The sequence below is a fragment of the Corvus moneduloides genome, chromosome 3 (genome assembly GCF_009650955.1).
Source record: "Corvus moneduloides isolate bCorMon1 chromosome 3, bCorMon1.pri, whole genome shotgun sequence".
Taxonomy (NCBI): Eukaryota; Metazoa; Chordata; class Aves; order Passeriformes; family Corvidae; genus Corvus; species Corvus moneduloides.
In genome coordinates, this window is record NC_045478.1 from 78,258,532 (window position 1) to 78,278,850 (window position 20,319).

The following is a 20,319-nucleotide window of genomic DNA, read 5'->3' on the forward strand; positions in this document are numbered from 1 at the left end:
GGCCGCCACATCCCGGCCCCCGGCCCGCACCGGGCGGAAAGCGGCCCTGGCCCCGGCCACTCCCCGCCGGGGGCGGGCCCGAGGCAGCTCCGCCGCCCTGGGGAAGGAGAGGGCGGCGGGCGGGACCGGCTCCGGAGGATGGTGGGGTGCGGGCGGCGGAGGGAGCGGTGCGGCCGGGGCTGGGCGCACGCACCGCCCCAGGGAACAAGGGTCCTCCGGGATCCCGCCCGCGCAGTGCTCGCAGGCTGTCTAGGCTCTTCTGCTCCCGCAGGTCTGCAGCACTAAGTTAGGGGGGAGAGGAATCAGGGAACCACAGAATCGGTCAGATTGGAAGGGACCACAGTGGTCCAAGCTTCCTGCTCAAGCAGGGTCATCCTAGAGCACATGGCACAGGATTGTATTCCAGATGGTTCTGGAATATTTCCAGTGAGGGAGACTCCACAACCTCTTGGCACAATCTGTTCCAGTGTCCGCATAGTAAAGAAGTTCTTACTCATATCCAGATGGAATTTCCTGTGCATTGGTTTCTCCCCATTGTCTCTTGTCCTATTGCTCAGCACCACTGGGAAGAGCCGGGCTCCATCCTCTTCATACCTTCCCCTCAGGTACTTAAAAACATGGGTAAGGCCCCCTCTCAGTCATCTTTCCTGAGGCTGAACAGGCCCAGCTCCTTCAGCCTTTCCTCAGAGGGGAGATGCTCCAGTCCCTTTAATCATCTCTGTATCCCTCCATTGGACCCGCTCCAGGAGCTCCATATCTCTGTTGTACTGAGGAGCCCAGAACTGGATACAGCACTCCAGATGCGGCCTCACCAGGGCTGAGTAGAGGGGCAGGATTGACTTGCTGGCAATGCTCTTCCTAATGCATCCTAGGATTCCATCGGCCTTCTTGTCCACGTGTGTGTGGGCATGGCTCACAGACAGCTTGTTAGCACTGGGACCTTCAGGTCCTTTTCCACAGAGCTGTTTTCCATCATGTCAAGCCCATGACTCATACCAGTGCCTGGGGTCATTCCACCCCAGGTGAAGGACATGACCTATGCTACACGTACAGATATATGGCCTCCATCTCACACGTCCCAGCATCACAGGGGTATGGCTACAACAAATACATATACCAAATGTACTCTTGGAAAACAATTTATTTTCAGGTTTAGCCATACTGGGCGCTGCTTGGTTTCAGAGCCATCATGTGACCCTTTGTGAGCCCTTCTCCACCAGGACTTAAAAGGATACTAATAAAGTCTGCAGATGATACAAAATTGGGAGGAGCAGTTTACTCCTTTGAAAGCAGGGACGCCCTGCAGAGAGACCTGGACAAATCAGAGGGCTGGGCAATCACCAACCATATGAAGCTCAACCAGGCAAAGTGCTGAATTCGGCACCTGGGATGGGGCAACCCTGGCTGTATGGACAGACTGGGGAATGAGACACTGGAAAGCAGCACCATGGAAAGGGACCTGGCGATCCTGGTCGATGGCAAGTTGAACATGAGCCAGCAGTGCCCTGGCAGCCAGGAGGGCCAACCCTGTCCTGGGGGGCATCAGCCACAGCATTGCCATCTGGGCAAGGGAGGGGATTGTCCTGCTCTGCTCTGCACTGGGGCGGCCTCGCCTTGAGTGCTGTGTGAGTGCTGGGCACCACAAAGAAAGAATGATATAAAGCTCTTAGAGAGTGTCCAGAGGAGGTCAATGAAGATGGTGAAGGGCCTTGAGGGGAAGCCGTCACTTGTTCTGTTCAGCCTGGAGAAAAGGAGACTGAGGGAAGACTTCATTGCAGTTACAACTTCTTCGTGAGAGGAAGAGGAGGGGCAGGCACTGATCTCTTCTCTGAGGTGACCAGGGACAGGACCCGAGGCAATGGCCTGAAGCTGTGTCAGGGGAGGTTTAGGCTGGATATTAGGAAAAGGTTCTTCACCCGGGGGTGGTTGGGCACTGGAACAGGCTCCCCAGGGAAATGGTCACAGCACCAGCCTGACAGGGTTCAAGAAGCTGTTGGCCAACACTCTCAGGCACATGGTGTGATTCTCAGGACTGTCCTGTGCCAGGCCAAGAGTTAGTCTCCGTGATCCCTGTGGGTCACTTCCAACTCGGAATATTCTGTGATACTGTGAATTCTATGAATGTGTTTTCATTGCTTTTGTCTGACTCCACACATCTTTATGTCACAGAGCTTTTTCATTTTGTTGTAAGGTGCTATCATTTATATATATGCATGGGTTTTGTTGGGATAGAGGCAATTTTGTTCGTAATAGCTTATTTAGGACTCTGTTTTGGGTTTGTGACCAGAGTAAGGGATGCTTTAGCTGGGCAGTGCATACCCTGCTTCTTGAACTGCCCTGCTGGTGAGCAGGCTAGGGTATACAAGAAGGGACACAGCTGGGGACAGCCTGACCTAAACAACCCAAGGGATATTCCAAACCATATGTCCACATGGTGTCATGCCCAACAGTAACAAGGCTGGGGGAAGGAGGAGGAAGAGAGGACGTTCAAATTTATGGCATTTTTCTTCCAAATTCACTGTTATGCAGGATGGAGCCCTGCTTTCCTGGGGATGACTGAGCGCCTGCCTGCCCATGGAAAGTGGTGCACGAGTTCTGTGTTTTGCTTTGCTTACGCATGTGGCTTTTGCTTTACCTATTGACCTATCTATGCCTCAGCCCACGAGTTTTCTCACTTTTGCCTTTCTGATTCTCTCTCCCATCCTGTTGGGGTGGGAGGTGAGTCAGCAAGTGGCTGCATGGGGATTAGCTGCCTGCCAGAATTAACCCTTAATATACAGCAAATCATTCCAAGTCCTTTTACTAAGATCACTGTACCTTTCCTGAGTCTGTCCTCTTGAACTTACATATCATTGGAACAACATGAATTTCTGCTAAAATCCCCTTTCCTGTTTTGTGTTTTAGGTAATTTTAGTCCTCCACCATCTCCTGTGTATCTTTTCCTCCCCAGTTAACACATACATCTTCTTTTGCTATCCCTAGTATTTCTTTACTGACAGTTTTATTTCTATTGTTATTCATGGTTATGAGCTTTATATAAGCTTATGAGTGCCCACTGACTACAGCTTTTATTAACTTTCCTAAAGTGGTACCTGCTTCAATCATAGATCACCATACCCATTATATTAATCATGTACATGAAATCAGTGTTTTCGAGGTGGCCTCCATCCATCCTAGTCTTCAAGAATGCTGCTTCCTTCTCAGATGCAGGAAATGCAATTTTAAGTTAAATATACCATCCTGTGCACAAGGAAGTTTTCACAACATTCAGAAAAGTTGCTAAAAAAAGCCCAGGTTTATCTAACAACTGTCATCTTACTGATTTTCTCTGGTTTCAGTCCATTTACTAAGAAATACAGGACATGCTAAGAGAGTTTTGACCTCCTGTTCCAGCCTGCGCCCTTCCTGACTTGTGAGAGAAGACAGCAAGCAGCTGTGCCTCACATGCCAAAAATAGCCACACATCCTTCTCCTTCTTCCTTCAGCCTTGCTGCTGTGCTTCTGATTCAAGTGATGTGATGTCAGTGCTGGCTCCCATCATTCAGAAAGAAATTGGTGGTGAAAGGGCAGCTGTATGGGTGCAGACAGGGGCCATCTAGCACACCCTTGCCTCCAGCTCAAAGCCAGGGCAGTTGTCTCAGCAAAAGCAGGAACAAGGCAGCACCCACAACACTTCCCCTTTGGACTCTCCCTCCAAAGAGAGAGACACATTGGGACCAATGTGTGCCAAGGGGGTTCCTCAGCTCAGTTTGGTTTGTTGAGTCAGTAGCCTGCAGTGGCTCTCATGCTCTCTGAGGGCTTGCCCAGCCCCACCTGGAGCCCACTTCAGCTTTTGGCCCACACAGCACGCACGGGTGAGGGATTCCCCAGGTCTCACCTGCTGCACAAGGCACCAGCTCTTGATCTGAGCCTGGCTGTGGCTCCCTGCCTTTGAAACCTCCTGGATTTTTGTGCTTGAAAAAACAGATTTTTTCCAATGTATCTGTGCCTCTGATGATTTCCTGTGTTAACACATCAAGTAGTCCCTTTTCCAAACCGTGCAGTGCTAAACTACTCAGACTGACCTTGTACACAGCCCCTCTCTAATTTTTTTCCCTTTCTGCTTTTTGGGATGAGGGGACTAAGTAAGTGTTCAGGTTTGCTATGGATTCCTGCAGTGGCATCTTCATGCTTCTTGTTGTGTTCTGTGTTCCTTTGCAAATGGTCCGTAACACTTGATTGAGTGCTGCCACACACTTAACTGATGTTTTCTGATATGTAACTAATGCCACCGTTTCCTTCTCATTGCGATCACTTCAGAGCTTTTCATCTTATATGAGAGGCTAGGATTTTTTTTCCTGGTAGGTGCTGATTTAGTCTACACACAGTGAATTCCATCTGTGGTTTGATTTCCCAGTTATTCAGCCTCGCAAGGTCCTTCTGTTGTTCTTTGCAGCCAGCTCTTGTTCATGCTACCTCAAATAACTCAGCATCAGCAGCAGACTTGTTTCAGCAGCTTATATGGTGAACAGCAGAGGTTCAAGAGACACTAGTCAATCCAAAGCTACCAAAAGGTACATAGTGTCAAAATAAATATTTAAAGAAGGGGGGCATGAGCTGTACTCAGGAAAAAAACCCTGCTAGTGAATTCTGTGCATCACTGGGAGAGTTAAAGTTTATCCCAAACCACCTCACTTCTGCTTCAGGTGAGCTCGCCTTACCTCATGTGTGCTCACATCAGTGTGTATATTTAACAAAAAAGTCCCACCACAATAGAATACTCAGCAGAGTGTAATTCATTACCTCAGATGAAAATCAGGAATATGTGCGAATATGTGTTTGTGTGTACACAGAACATGGCATTCTGTTCCTTTATCCAGAAAGGAACTGCTTTTCAACAACCATGCCCATTCAATTGCCAGACCACTGGAAAGGACTTGCACGGGGATGGCAGATAGTTTTTACTGAAGACTTTAAGCAAAACTGGAGAAAAAGGTGCAGATACCCTTCTGAAGCAAATACTAGTAGGGAAGAATAGTATTCTTGGGTTTTAATGCTGTTTTAATTGTGCCCTAACCTAATCATAACCATAACCCTAAGTCTGATTCAAATGACATGGTGAGACATCCAGAGATGTAGAGAAATCTACCCCCTCCAGTTTGCCCTAATGCACTTTTGGGCAGTAGTTAAGTGTTTAGATTGAGATGGATGGTGTAAGAAATTACACAGAAGAGCATACCTAACAGTGGATACTATAATGCTGTCTTTAGATTAGTCAGGAGGGAGCTGGAGCATTTTGCTATTTCTTAATTTTCATTTTTCATTATAATGGCATATACAGGCACAGCCACCAAAAGGAATGGTCCTGCCTGCTCCCTCCACTACTTCTCTGGTTGTGCCTGCCTTCCCTTTCGCCACCCTACTGCCTGCTTTGTGCTGGCAAGAGAGTTTCTCTGGGTCTACAACGAACTAGGAATGGATGTGGATTCAAAACTTTTTTTCTTTTTCCACTAAAACTTTTCTCCACTTGAAAGCAACTGTGAAGCTACAGCATTGCATGTTGCATCAGAAATCCTACCAAATTTTAACAAACTGTCTCTGTACTGAAGGCAGTGCTGCTGCTTCTTTCCTTCTCAAACAACTTCCTGTGCCCTCATTCAAGCTTCAAATTGACCCCTGTTTTCCACTGCTTGTCTTGGCCTCTCAGCTTTTCATTATCTACACATAGCTGCTGCTTTGTGTGTACCTTCGCTTCCAATTGACATCAGTGTGTGAGAGCTCCCCCCTGCACCTGCTGCCATAGAGAGCAGATTTCCTGTAGCTGTGTCCCTTACGACCTCTGGTTCGTCTCATAGCTCAGCTGCAAACTCTGCCTTTCTTCTTCTTGCATTCATCTTTGTTTTTCCCTCTCTGCCCCATCGCTGCTTCACGAGAGACCTTTTCTGTTGCAGTAGTAAATAACGTATTCATCAAAACATGCCGCTGAAGGGAAGCCAGCTCTACTCGCGAATTCAAGTCAAATTTTAAAAAAAGGTTTTGCCTGGCATAAAAATGAGGAAATCCCAGACATGTTAGCCTTATTTATTTTTATTTCTTTAGGATCAAGACATGTTGATCTTTTTAAGCTAGGCTCACATGTGGCACTGTGGCATCTATCATAGACCAGAGGAGTAAAAAACCATCACGCTCATGGTCTAATATGGATTTTTTTCAAGCTGTTCTTCTCATCCTCTCTCCTTCCCTTTAAAAACCATTTGCACGGCACCTTTTGAAGCATGGCTGCAGCATGGACCGGGAGAGCTGCGGTGGGGTGGGAGGGTGGGAAGGGGTGGCCGGTGCGGAGCAGCAGCACGGGCTGGCACAGAGCGCAGTGAGGCGAAGGCTGTGCCTGCGGGAGGTGCAGCACCCAGCCCAGCTGCCCTGTCGCACCAGCAGGCTCAGGACACGGGATGAGGAGAGCCGTGGCTGGCCAGCAGGCTGGGGACAGCAGCTCAGCTCAGTGGTTTGCTGTGGCCATGGGCTCCGGCTGCCCTCTGCAGAAGGAAGAACCTGGACAATGCTTTTCCATTGCCTGGTCTTGCTGGAACTACAGTCTCTGAGCTCCTTCCTTTTCAGCTGCATGCCTGGCTTCAGGTCACCACCTATTTATTTCCCTGTGGTGACATCTTTTGTTACACTGTCTTTCATATTCCTTAATTTTCACTTCAATTGTTCAAAATCAGAAGAACTCATTTCACTTTCAGTGATGAAGTTCACCACCAAATGATTGTTTTTCCATCAAAATCAGTAAAAGCCAGGGTATTTTGGGTTAATCTGTAAAGAACTTTTAAATATATGTACTTTTAGGTCACCCACAGAACTGAAGCAAAAATTTTTTTGCATGGTTTTAATCAGTGCTTTGGTTAGATATACCATCATACCCTATCCAAAATGAGATGTTCTAAATTTGTGCTTTAGTTAATTCTGTGGGTACCACAATACCTCTGGAATATGCTTTGTGATGTGATTAGCATAAAGGTAATCTTCCTAATAGATAGGGAAATAAAATAAACCAGGGTGCCTAATGTGAAAGGTAAAAGTCCCAGACTCAGTTATTAAACCACAGAACTCCTAGAGACTTCAGCTAAGCCAGGATTTTGCTAAAAAAAAAAAAAAATTAAACAGCTTTTTGAAACAAGCTCACGTAATTCTGAAAGAAAAAGACAAGACTTCTATGTGATTGTTGTTGCAGGTGAATATGTTTCCCTTTCCAGAGTCACCTGTTTCATTGTTCATCTACAACCGTAACAGAGCAGCTCTTTGGCTTTACTGGCATCATTTTCTGATCCTGTTCCAAAGACAGTAACTCAACTGGCGTCAGGGTAGTCTTCAAAATAAGAGTAAAGCTGATTGCTCATTATCACTCAATTAAAAATATTTATGGTATAAATAATCATATATTAGGAATAACTCAAAATGTCTGAAGTCCTAATCCAGTGGATATACAATTCAAAAGAGTTAAGCCTCTCGATGTTTATTTTGACTGAATGACTTCCCATAAATTTAAATTAGTCCAAGAAAAGAATTAAGTTTCCCTAGAGATACCTGATCACTAGCAAACAAGGTGAGGATTCATACTGCTGTTTTGCAGGCTTTAAAAATGGATTTTACTCATAGTAGTGTGAACCAGCCATAATTATACGTCAGTAGATCAACTAAGAACAAAACTGTGAGAAACAAAAGCAGGAACACTGGTGATTTGAAAAGCAGAATAAACATATTTTTCTCATCAACTGTCCTTTTTACTGAACTAATCACCAAAAATCCCAAATTTCCTCAAATTTATTTCTCACACTGTTCAGTATCTACCGCTTGTCACAAACTGGGGTTTAAACACTACACTACAGCCACTAAGTAAACAAACATTCCTGCATTAATCTTTTTACATCTGGATATGGAATTACTTTCTACTGAGCTGTCATTATTATGGTGGGATTTTTTTCACAGCACATGTGTATTTGGATTTGAAGTTGTCATTATTTGGCTGTAGCATTCATTTAAATAAACCTTACTCCTTTAACATGTCATCTTAGAATGGCCATTGTATACATCCGTTCTCATGTGTGGATTGAGTGGGTCCCATAGAGGGGAAGGCCACTTTCTCCCATTTTCATACCTCATAAGTGTAGGATTACTTAAATAATGTATTAAGCAGAAATGCACAGCACTGAAAGTTCTAATATCTAAAGCATGTTCCCTGCATGCCAGAAATCCAAGGGGTACTAAAGCAGGATCGCCATCTGGGGATTGAAAGCCCCCATCCCACTGCTGTAGGGTTTGCCTGAGAATGTATAGATGGGCAATGTAGCAGGCATCCAGGCATTTCTGAGGAAATGGGAAAATACCTTCTCTCTTCCATGACCTTCACACGCCTTGCCTGTTCACAGGTATTTTCCTGACTGCTAAGCCCGGAGCCAGTCCTGCTGGTGGTACTGTTGTCTCTGCCTGATTAGAATTTATAAGGAAGTATTTCTCTGGTTGCTGATACAAACTACATGTAACAATTCTAGGAAATTCTAGTTGTCAAAAATAGATTTACTTTTTAAGAAGTAAACTATATGAATTAAAAAGCCCTCCTCATTTTATTCTCCAATTCAGGAAATGCCATGAGGTGACACAAATTTTTCATTTATTAATGCCTGAAAAGAGGAAAGCTGATTCCATTTCAGACACCATCAGATAATACTTTTGCCAGAGGATGTTATTACAATTTTAGGCTAAATATATAATATAAATAACCTGTCTTCTGCTATACAAAAAATCTCTACTGGCTGGAAACAATTATTGTGAGATAATACATGGAAGTTTGCCAGCTGGGCTTGTTACATTTTCTAGCTCTACATTTATAATTTACATTAGTGCACAGCACTATCTCCAAGCACAGCCAAGGCTCTGCTGCTCTATTTATGAACCTACTTTATGTATCAGTGGCAAAATTATACGGCTGAAGTAAACCATGCAGCGAAGTAATCTAAACCAAATCCTTAGAAGATATTAATTTCCATTCAGGAAATAAGCACCACCTTTAAGTGGACCACATTCAATATGAGTGAATTATTATTCCAATTATTCGGCCAGCTTTACGACTTGCCCATGGCTTAGTGCCAGCATTTTGCTTAGCAGACTAATGAAAATTTGATTATCAAAGGCACCAGGTCAGCTGCACACAGCGGCAGTCAGGGGGCAGAGAGGGAGCTGTAGCAGTCACCTGGGTCAGACACAAGGCCAAGGAATTATCCATTACATCATTTTATTATGTCAATAATAAAATTAACCAAAAATGCTCCCAAGAGCATATTAGCCTAAGGACAGGTGGATGTGGACCCAGTTTTCCCTGCACCAGTGATCTGCAGAGAAGGGTTAAGTGTGGGAAAGAGTGTCCTGCTGAGCCTGCCTTGGAACAAGGGACATTCATGGAGGAAGCAGTCATCCCTCCTGTGCCCACGAGTGTTTATAAGGGAAGGCAGGGCAGAGATGCACAGGGAAGGGGAGGGAGAATACAACTTCAACAATTTTATCCATTCTTGGATCAGCAAGTTGCAACTGTGCTGGAGGTGAAATCCTAGGAAATCTCACAGACAGATCATAAGACCAGTATTGTACAGAGAAAACAGACCCTTACCATGTAACAGCTTGTCAGCAACCTCAGAATACAACAGAGCGTGCCCTGGGAGCGTTGTTATAATGTCACCCGTATTTTCTTGGTCTGATCACAGAAAAGAGGAAAAATCTCTTTGGGAACAAATGTCTGGATGGAGATAAGGCTGCATTTGCAGTTCATGGTTCCTGTGTGATTTGCTATGGAAAAGGCTAAACGTGTCTCCATTCAAAATGTTGAAGTTAGCCCCTGGGAAACATTCTCCTGGTGAAATGAAAGTCATGGAAACTGTGCAGATGCCTGCTTTTAAATGGCTGGGTGAGAATGAAAGTTTTGTTTCCCTTTTCAATTTTATTTCCTTATTCCTTGCACGATACTTATTTTAGAGAGAAAAAAGAAACAGGAGCAAAAGTGCTTGCTTGGCTTTTTGAAGTTGGACCAAATGCTTTGTCTATAGCAGAGATGGGACTCTGGGGTGGGGGAAGGTTGTTGCAAGGCTCTGTCAGCTGCTGTGCTGCAGATGCCACTTCTCCTGACTGCCAGCGTGTGGGCAGGAGTCTGGCACCTTGGAGGGCAATGTTGGTTAGAGGGAAGATACCCTGATTTGTGCTTATCATCCATCTGACATGTGACAAAACTCGGCAAAAGCAAGATTTGTACTAAATAACTTTGGGTCACCAATTCAAAGCCCCAAAGTTAGGATATTCATTTGTCTTACTGGCAGATCATGGGAGGACATCAGTCTTCACAAGGTCTTATGACAGCCTCAAAACCTGAGTCACCTTCTGGAGGCTCCCATCTCTTCCAGCTGACTGCAGAGGGAATCAGGGAAGGTCACCTTCCTCAGCTTAGCACCCCAAACTGTGGGAGATGACTCTGGGCTATACAAATGGCCATGCAAACAGAACTGCTGAGATTCAGCCCTTGGGAAAAATAACCAGAAAAGGAGAAAGTGGTGCATATGGTTTGGCAGAAAGCAAGAGGGAAAAGCAAGAGAAATAGGGAAGGCAAAAGAGAAAAAGGGGAAGAAATAGAAAGGAATAAACATGAGCAATAAGAGGGAAAACAACTACCAAAGGGAAGTAACAAAGAGACTACGGGGGTAAAAGTGTCTGAGAGATCAAGCAGAGCAAAGTTAAAAGCAGACAAGTGACAAGCCTGAGCATCTTGTGGAGAAGCTCATCCCTGCGCCTTGGCAGAGGAGCAGCAGCTGCCTGAGGCCACCAGAGCCACTGGCTCAGCCACCCACAGGGCCTAAAGAGAGCCCTGCATGAAGGACACTGCAGTTTGGTCTGTCAGGGTCACTCCTGTGATGGCTTCTTCTGCCATTCCTGGCAACAGCAGAAATTCAGCACTTGGTAGTCGGCAGCCAGAGAATGGAATTGTCTTTTCCGCATGACAAACGTACAGCACTGTTCAGCAGACACAGGGCGGGGTTTGTGACATGTGGTACCAGCAGGAGGAATTTTTCAGCTTTCTGTTTTCAATTCTCTTTTAGACGTGAAATAGTTGGCAAATTATTCAGTGCTTTTTCCTTGCTCTGCTGCCAAAATTATCTCAGCACGACCAAGGTAACATAAGCACAGAGAAGCCTTCAAACATATTCAGTGGGTTCTGGAAATCTCTGAAAACACTTTTGGTTTAACTGTTAAATGTCTTTCATACTTACGATGTACTTGGAAAGTTACACAAATCTGTGTGTTATACAAACCCAGTGATTAAAAGCCACTTACTGGCTCATAACAGTAAATATACTGCTGAATGGCAAAGTTAAGTATGGTTAATAGGCAAGAATGTGGGAGGCATTAGCCAGTGTAATTGCTTTATTACATTCTATTATCTTTAATGGAGTTTTTACAATTGTGCACACACATGTACCCACTGTGAAGATACCAAATTAGAAATAAAACTTTGGTAGAGGCAAGCCACAACTTAACTATTTAGACCATTGATAATAGGACCACCCTTGCAGCTGGATTACGTACTGTAAAACGTAGTGAGATGCATTTTCTCTTTGAGAAACCTACCTGACCACCACTTGGTACCGTGAGGAAGCATTCCTGAGGGGTGAGCCTGCATATCTGGGAAAGGAGCATCCAGGCTGTGGTACAATGTGCCCAGAGCTGCAGTGAGAGGCCGAGGGAGGCACAGAGGAAATTCTCACAATTGCCTGTTTCCCCACAATGCATTAAGTGGCTGAATGATCACAGGCCACAACTGAATTACAGGAGTGAGTCACAGAGTTCAAAACAAGAGCATCCACTAATTGTTTCATGGAAGAGGCTCAGGGAAGTCTGAAGAAGGATTTTGTAGGATATTCTTTTACTCATTGTGAGCTTTGCAGTCTTTTGTAGCAAAGCCAGCCGTTCTGATCTGAGAGTTTATTTTACGACTCATAGCCCAGGGAGGGCTGCGCTCCAGGGCTGGGCATCCATCCCTCATGGGCAGCTTTTTCTGCTGTGAGCCTGGAACAGCACTGGAGCTGTCCTCTGGAGCTCTCAGACACCACCAGATGGCAAATGGGAGGAGGGGATAAGTGGCCTTGTTCCCAGTCTAGCTGCTCCATCAGCTCTGTGCAAATGTTTTGGTCAATTTCATTAAGATTTGCTCACCTGCATTTCAGGTGTTCAAGGCAAGAAGATGACCTGTAATTTTTATTTGACAAATATCTCTACCCCCAAGCCTCTGGACTTGGATGAGGTGTCTCAATATCAGCCCCTGAGCCTTGCTCAGTGGGGCTGTAGAGCCACATGCAAGATGGGGAAAAGCTCCTGGCTTCTGGTGGAGGTTTACTTTATGGGGGCTGTATCACCATCCTTGTCTTGGCTGATGAATGGATATGAGTGTGGGGTTCAGCGGGCATGTGGACCCAGGGCCCCACTTCGCCACAGTCTGTATCCACATCCTGTGTGTGTCGTGGAGTGTCAGCTCCTGTTTGGTCACATAAAGACAAATCATTGGTGCTCCTGTGATGCTGTTACACCCTGGCCATGGGCACTGGGGATGTATGCCAGAGGGATGAGTGCAGGCACAGACCCAGGCGTCAGACAAACGTCTGTGTACATGCTGAAGGTTAGAAGGAGGGGCTAAAGGACATTCATCCACTGGCAGATTGCTCTGCCGAGGTGGTCACTGAAGATGAAGATGGCTTCCACAGTGCTTCTTACCGCAGCGTTACAAGCACACTGTGATTTTATGGCTTAGGTCTGCCCCATGGCTGTGCTTTGGCCCTTCCCTGCCCCTTCCTGACCATCATTCCCCACAAGATGCTGCAGTTGAGACACATTCAACCCACTTGCTTTTACAGTGCTGATTCCCTTGATCTCTTTGGCCTATGTCTTGGACAAAGAATCTGTTTGTTACCCCTTCTGGGTAACTCAGCTCCTCCACGAACGCTCTCACCCCTGATTTGCCTGATTTGTGTCATGTCCCTCTCCCACAGCTTCACCTCTATTGTGCTCCAAATTACTGGGATCCAATTTTCAGAATCCAGGAATGCAGAAAATAGTCCAGGATCCAACCTGCACTAGTGGTATAGAAACGTCTGCCAAAAATGTCTTAGTGTACATTGGCTTACTATGTACCCATTTCTCTAGATAATTCAGATTTGTGGTCTCCAGCTGCTGTCCAGTTGATAACCCTGAGCTTTTCCTTTCTGCTGCTCTTTCTGTCCTTTGAGACGTGAAGTCTCCTCTCATTTTTGCCGTCAACTTTCTGCTTCCACACACCTGCCTAAGACAGGAAAGGATCACAGCCTATCTGCTGGACTGCTGTTTTCCAAGCTAAGGCTTATTCAGTATCTCTCAGTGTTCTTTACAGTACTTCCTTACAGATCAAAGCTAACCAAGGCTCATGACTCATTTGTCTGGCGACATGTCCTTTTCTAATTTCAGTTCCAATCCGAAGGTAAATTATTATGGTCTCACCCTTGTATTTTTCTGAGTGAAGAGATTGAACAGTGGCTGCTTCTGGACCCGTCCTCCACTCAGGCTTCACTTGTGGAGAAAGGTCCCTGCTGTTGGCAGGAGCTAGGTTCCTTTGCATTTTTTCTACTATCTGAATTTCTATTAAAAAAAGAGGACAAACTTTTTTCCACTGACAAAATAAAGGTGGGAAAATTAGCAGGCTGAGAAAGTGAATAAAAATTAGATACTTTCACCAAAAATTGGAAAATTTCCATGTTTTGCGCTTGGATTTAATGCAAAGTCCATTTGGAGTAAAGGTACTTGCCAAATTATTATCAGAAAAGTGAGAGTTAGCAAAGAGATCAGCCAGGATTCAGAAGGAATCCAAGTTAAGGGAAAACTATCACATTTGGGGACCATTTACTACAATAGTAACACTTATGGTCTTGTATTTAAAACAACAGCTTGGTCTCAGCTGCCTAAAAAAACCCATTGCATTACTGCCAAGTCATTAGCTTACAAAGCTCCAGGCCCTGTCTACACACAAGCCTGCCATCAGTTTAACTAAAATCACTATTTAATCCATTTAGGGCAATCAGCACAATCCTTTTTTTGGGTAACCAAATTAACCTAAATCAATACAAGCCTGTTGCAAGCAGAGACAAACAATTTAAGGACATCAACATCAAAACCTGCATTAGCTCAGGCAGTGCGAGTTTTGTGGTGAGGCAGGAGCTCAGGTCAAGCCAGGGAGGTGCTGCCATGGTTCTTTTTGTGCCATAGAGCTGTGCCTGAAGCACATCCAACAGCAGCTTTGTGTTGAGGTGCCCAAGTGGTCTCTCCTGCTACATGCACGATCTGGATCCCCACCACTTCTCAGGATCATGCCCTGCTATGTTCAGGAGCTGTGGCCACCCTCTCCCTGTCCTCTTCTCAGCCCTGAGCCCTGCTTGACAAACCCAACCAGCTTCCTGGAGCTTGAGGGGAAAGGTGTAAGACATGGCTTGCATCAGTAGAAATCATCAGCTTCAATGTCCCAGGAAACCTTGTCTGAACTCTATTCTCCTGTGCTGAAAAACTTAAGAATGTAAGTACAGACACAGCCCTTTATGACAACATCCTCCCTCTCCGTGTTTGCAGCTGCCTGGGCAGGAGACCAGGTCTCCTCTCCAGAGACCTCCTGCACCCTTCTCCTGGAAGACAAGGAGGAAAACAGCAGCAGCAGCTGTCCAGGGCACTGGCTGTTTCCCCAGGGTGTGCAGGTCTTGCCTTCAGTGCTCAGCCCCTGCAGGGGCTGCCCAGCACTCACCCATGCTGAGGGAGGGGGCAAAGCTCCCCGCAGGGCCACCCTCCAGCCAAACACAGCACCCACCTGAAAGGAGCCTGGGCCCAAAGGGGGCTCAGGGGATTCCTCAGCTCAGTTTGGTTTGTTGAGTCAGTAGCCTGCAGTGGCTCTCACACTCTCTTGAGGGCTTGCCCAGCGCCACCTTAAGCCTGCTTCAGCTTTTGGCCCACACAGCATCCACAGATGAGAGATTCCCCAGGTCTCCATGCAGTGTGCAAGGCACAGCTCCCGGTGCTTGCTCTGAGCCAGGCTATGGCCAGCTGCAGTTGATGGTGTCTAATTCTTCTTTAGGCAGAGACAGTGAGTGGTTGCTCCATATCCATCTTTACAGCACATGTAACTCTGTAGGCCTGTATTAACCCCTCCCTATCCAGCCCACTGGACTTGCAAAATGTCCTTCCACAGAGAAACTATTCCCTACATTTAGTCATCCTTTCTGCCTTTCTCTGGACCTTTTCCAGTTCTGCCATATCCTTTCTGAGGTAAGGGATCAGCTGACCCAGGGATTCATACAGCTACATTTATATAGCATATCCTTGCCTTTATTCCTATTCCTCAAAAATCCTAACATAAGGCTGGCTTGTTTTGCTTACTGACAATCATTGAGTTGATATTTTCTTGGAAAACATCCCAATATTTTGAAGGGGGTACATGGGGATTATTTTTCCCTGTGTATTGCTTCACATCTACCTGCACACAGTCTGTTTCCCCATCCTGTCACTCTGCAGGTCCATATTGCTCTTCTGCATAGTTTTTAGCCACCTATTGCCTTCACTACAGTGGATATCTTATCATGAGCAAATTCTTTCACCTCACAGCTCACCTTCTTTTCCACATCTTTATGTGTATGCTCTGTATGTGTGCACAGGGTAGCGGGAGGGAAGTGCACAGGAAATAAGGCAAAAATCCAAGTATGTACTCATATATCAGTTATCCCATTTTCAGGTGTTGCGTCAGCAAACATCCGTGGTAACACCCTACAGCAAAATGTGACTCCCAAAAGCAAAAGAGACCAGACTCAGAAAAGCAGGGCCACAGGCAGGCCAGGGGAGGGCTGCCAAGTTTCAGAGACACCTTCACAGCTGCCTATCTCCGAGTTTTCCTGCTGCCCAGAGGGAGCATCAAGCTCAGCTCTGAGAGCTCCTGATGACCTCAGGGAGAGCTTTGAGCTTTGGCCTGAGGCAAAGCTACAGGATGTAGCTGTTGAGTCTCGGCAGCTTAGGGATGCCACTAACTTCCCTGCTGAAGCTGGGGATTTCAAAGTATTTTTACTGAAGACACCAGCTGGAATCTCACTGGAGTTTATCCTAAAGACTGAGAGGACTTGCACTGTCTCTGGCCTTTATACACGTTGGGTCCTGAGCATTCAGAGGCTCACAAATGAAATCTGTCTTTGTTAAGCTGTGGCAGAGAAAGACGGAAATCCCTCTGAAACCTGTGATCTTCCAGAGGCAAAGGAACTGCTCTAAAACAAACCAGCATCTCCTTCCTCCCATGGCTGTAATCCAGAAAGCAGTTTACAATAATGAGGTATCTGGCCCCCAGCTAAACTACAAAAAGTCAAAGATGCTTAGATATGCCTGTGACAATATAACATAGAACAGGGCTAGTTTGGTACTGCAGAATGCCTGGGTAGCAACAGACCTCTGCAGCCATGTGTCCAGACACACCGACCTCACCTGATCTTTTCCAGTGTGCCAGCCTTCCACCCTGGAGCTGGGAACAGGACAGGCAGGAACTGTGGGTGTAAGAACAGGAGAGCTACGCTGTTCTCTGGCTTTCAGTCCCAGAGGGGATATCCTGTGAAAGGTACCCTGTAGGAGAAGGACCTAAAATTACCCTTGAGTGACCTTTAGAAGAAGAATCTCCAGGGTGACAGGGCCACCAATTCTAAGTCTATTGATGCAATTTTATAGGTGATTGTTATCAGTGCCTTTCCACTGGGGCAATCCAAGCTACAGCTATGGCTGTGTTATCCCCTTTAAAAGCCTGATGTTTCATCATCCCTCTGCTGTGGTGCATGCCAGGTCTCTCCTGGCCTGGGGCACCCCTGAGCAGCACAGGGCAAGGGTGAGATGAAGGAGCAGGACAACACAAGGGACCAAATCACCTTTAGCATTAACTGGGCTATGTCCCAGGGCTTAACCACCAACCCCAGCCCCCTTCTCTTCAGGCAGCGCAGCACAGCCACTTCTTTTATCCTACAGACACACAGTGGGTTTGGAACCTCTCATGTTTCTACCTGAAGGTTTTCTGTGACAATCACAGTCAGGGCAGGGAAGCACACAGGCACATTCACACATGCAGAAGCATTTGATTTTATACCAGGAGTTCAACAGCCAAAAAAGGCTTGCATTTGCTTGTATCGCTAGCATGATTAGAACATAAATTAAGGACTTTAGGACTCTGGTCTACAAATCCTTAGAGCACTGGTACTCCTTCAAAGTACTAGTTCAAATAAGAACATTTGTATAATACAAATCTGCAAGAACATATCTGAACAAAGTTTCTCATGGCTTTTTATTTACCTGCCTTCAAAATACCATATACACATATGATGAGCTATACAATAGAAATATGCTCTTCTCTGGTATTCCCCAGATTTCCAAATAGTAGAGGATGCACAGAGTAAAAATTATTACTATCAGAGACCTACCTCAGTCTAAAAATTAAATTTACACCACATCACTGATTGTGTTTATAAGTACTTAAAGAGAAAACAATAAATAACTTGTAATTCAAGGCCAAAAGCTTGAGCACTCCAAAGGCTGGACACTAGGTGGCAGAAAAATTATAGGTTCTCCAGTAACTGACACATACTCATCCTTTTAGTAAGAAGGCAGGCCCAGGGAAGTTATAGCATGTGTCTCAAATAAATTGAAAGTTTATAGCTGCCCCGCTTTTCCTGATCAGTTCAAAAAAGCACAGACCCTGTTAAGTGTGGGGTTTTTGCTCCTGCAAAGCAACATTTCTCCAACAGCCCATCAACCAGGAGCCATTACAGGCAGAGACTAAGCTGAAAAGGCTGGAAAAAAGGCTTGGGAAGGAGGCAAAGGAAACAGGTGTGTTAGCACATGTCCTGCCCACACCCTGCCCTCCTCTTTGTGCCCTCCAGAAAAGATACATAAACCATAAATAAAATAATTAGTATGCATAAAATACCAGGAATCAGGACTTCATGAAGGCGAGCAGGAGGTTCTGCATCAGTGTTTCCAACAGCATCCCCTGCTCACTGGGCACATGTAAATGCAGGCCTGTGGCAGGATACAGACATGCACATGCGAGTGACCTTGGAATTTTTGTGGTGCAGCTTCTGGCCTTGGCTGGCTCTCAGGAGCAGGAGGAGCTCAGGGTCACACTGGTGGGAGCAGGGCTGGAGGTTAAAGAGCTGCATCTTATTCCAGGCCCTTGGCTGATTTGCTGTACAGCCTGACACAGCTCCATCTTACTCATCTTCTCTCGCAGCCCCAGCACCTGCTGCCTGTCACCTCTACTTCCAGGTGCGAGGTGCAAAGTAAAACAAAGTAAAACATACTTACCAACTGCCCTTGCTGCAAGGAGAGAAACAACCCCCACTCCCCTTAAAAGGAGACTCCTGGGACTTGATGTTCCCATGATATCCAAACTCCCAGACTATTCAAGCACATCCTTTGGCACCCTGGGGCCTGTCCCCGAGCATGAAAAAGCTCATTTTAACAAAAACCTGGGTGATTTCCAGAACAGTATCTTCAGCTTCTCTTGCTGGGGTCATCTGAGGAGAGGACCTTGAGGAAAAATTTAATGGAACTAGTAGGACCCTTCTGGATTAAAAGCAACTTGCAAGCCTGCAGGAAAGCTCAGGGCTGTGGAAGAAGCACCCAAAGCTAGAAGGTATCCCCCAAAACCTGCACTGCACCTGTAGCCAAGAAACATTTTATGATGGGCTCAAGAAATCATCTGACCTATTGTGGCTGTGGAGGAGCAGAGCACACACAACAGTGTCTTTCTTTAGGAGGAATGAACATCTGCATGACATGAAAACAACAACAGTAGGGAAAGAAAGAAAGAAAAAAAAAGAGGATGAACCCACATGTCACTGGTCTGCAAAATCCAATAGTGGAGGATCAGAGTTCGCCCCCCCCTCCCCCGTGGCTGAAGGGACACCAGAGCCAGCCTGCCTGGCCTGTGGGAGGAGCCGAGAAAGGAACCATCACATCACTTTTGGCCAGCGTTCAGGAAGGCACCGACTGGCTCTAGAAGAAGTCATCAGCAAGTCTCTTCTGCTACATTCTGCAAATAGGCCTTTCAAAGGGACGATGGGTGAGGTAAAAAGAGGTAGAATTTGTGGGAAATCATACTCCTCAAAGACAACCTTCCTCAGAACTGGAGAAGAAACTTCTTTCATATTTGTAGGCAATTTTCTTTGGCTCGTGATGATTGCAAACTGCAGAATAACTAAGGTTTGCTCACCTGCAAAAGCAACATGAGATCTCCCCACCCATCCTGACACATGGCACCATGGCTGCCGTAGGACATACACACCAGGCCTTATCCGAATGCAGGAATACCAGACCTCTCCCCTCAGAGTCAGAGCACTACTCCCAAATTTGGAGGTGCAAGCAGACAACCCTACCTAAGAAACCGATTGATTCCTCTTCCTGCATGGAAACATTTCACCCCAGGATTCCAGCTAAACACGGAAAGGACTGAACCATGGGATGGACGTGGGCAATGGCTCAAAAGAACAGTACAAAGGATAAGTAAAGAAAGGGAAGAAACAGAGAAGGGTTTGAAGCAGGAATGCCAGCGAAATGGACACATGAACAGCATACAAGGGGAAACTGTGGTCACCGTAAGCATTCCTTTATGTTAAAAACTGTATCTAACCATGTCTCTAATAGCTGCGGATGATAGCAATTCAAACATCAAGGTTTGTGGCTACCAGTGTGGGAATGTGGATGGGAAGTTGGGTCATATGGGAACTGAGAGCTTGTTGATTAGCGGCAGCATGACTGGAAGCCTGCAAACCCTGCTCAATCCCAGACCTGCAGGTTCTCAGCTGCTCAGGAAATCAAGTTCCCCTTATTTATGGCCCAAGACTAGATCAATGCATTGGGGACCTTGTGGTAATTTTAAATTCAGTTCCTTCGGTCAACTCCAAGTCTCTTTTATAGCTGAGTCACTTGGTTTCAAAGTGTTGTTTCCAACTTCTTGCAGGGCTGTCTTCCTGTCCCACGTCCTCCCCAGTCCCACCCTACTTGCATGTGCACCCGCTGTCCCACTCCTTGCTGTCCCACTCCTTGCCATTCTTCCCCCCTTTGTCTCCACCTCACTTCCTTCCATTTTGCCTCTCCACTGCCTTCACCCTTCCCAACTAACCCTTTACTGTCACACTCCAGACTTCCTTAAGTTTTGACCAGTTTCTTTTCCAAAATGGGAAGTGGTAAACCAACCTACTACTACACACTGTTGTC

At 46.0% G+C, this 20,319-nt stretch overlaps 1 long non-coding RNA gene across 1 annotated transcript in view; it reads left to right on the forward strand.

The window, feature by feature from the left end:
- The first annotated feature begins 18,951 nt into the window (after positions 1-18,951).
- The window catches only part of LOC116440936, a 58,450-nt gene continuing 57,082 nt past the window's right edge, over positions 18,952-20,319 (forward strand). The window contains exon 1 of the long non-coding RNA XR_004238810.1: positions 18,952-19,697. This is a non-coding gene — a long non-coding RNA (uncharacterized LOC116440936). The remainder of the gene's footprint in view (positions 19,698-20,319) is intronic.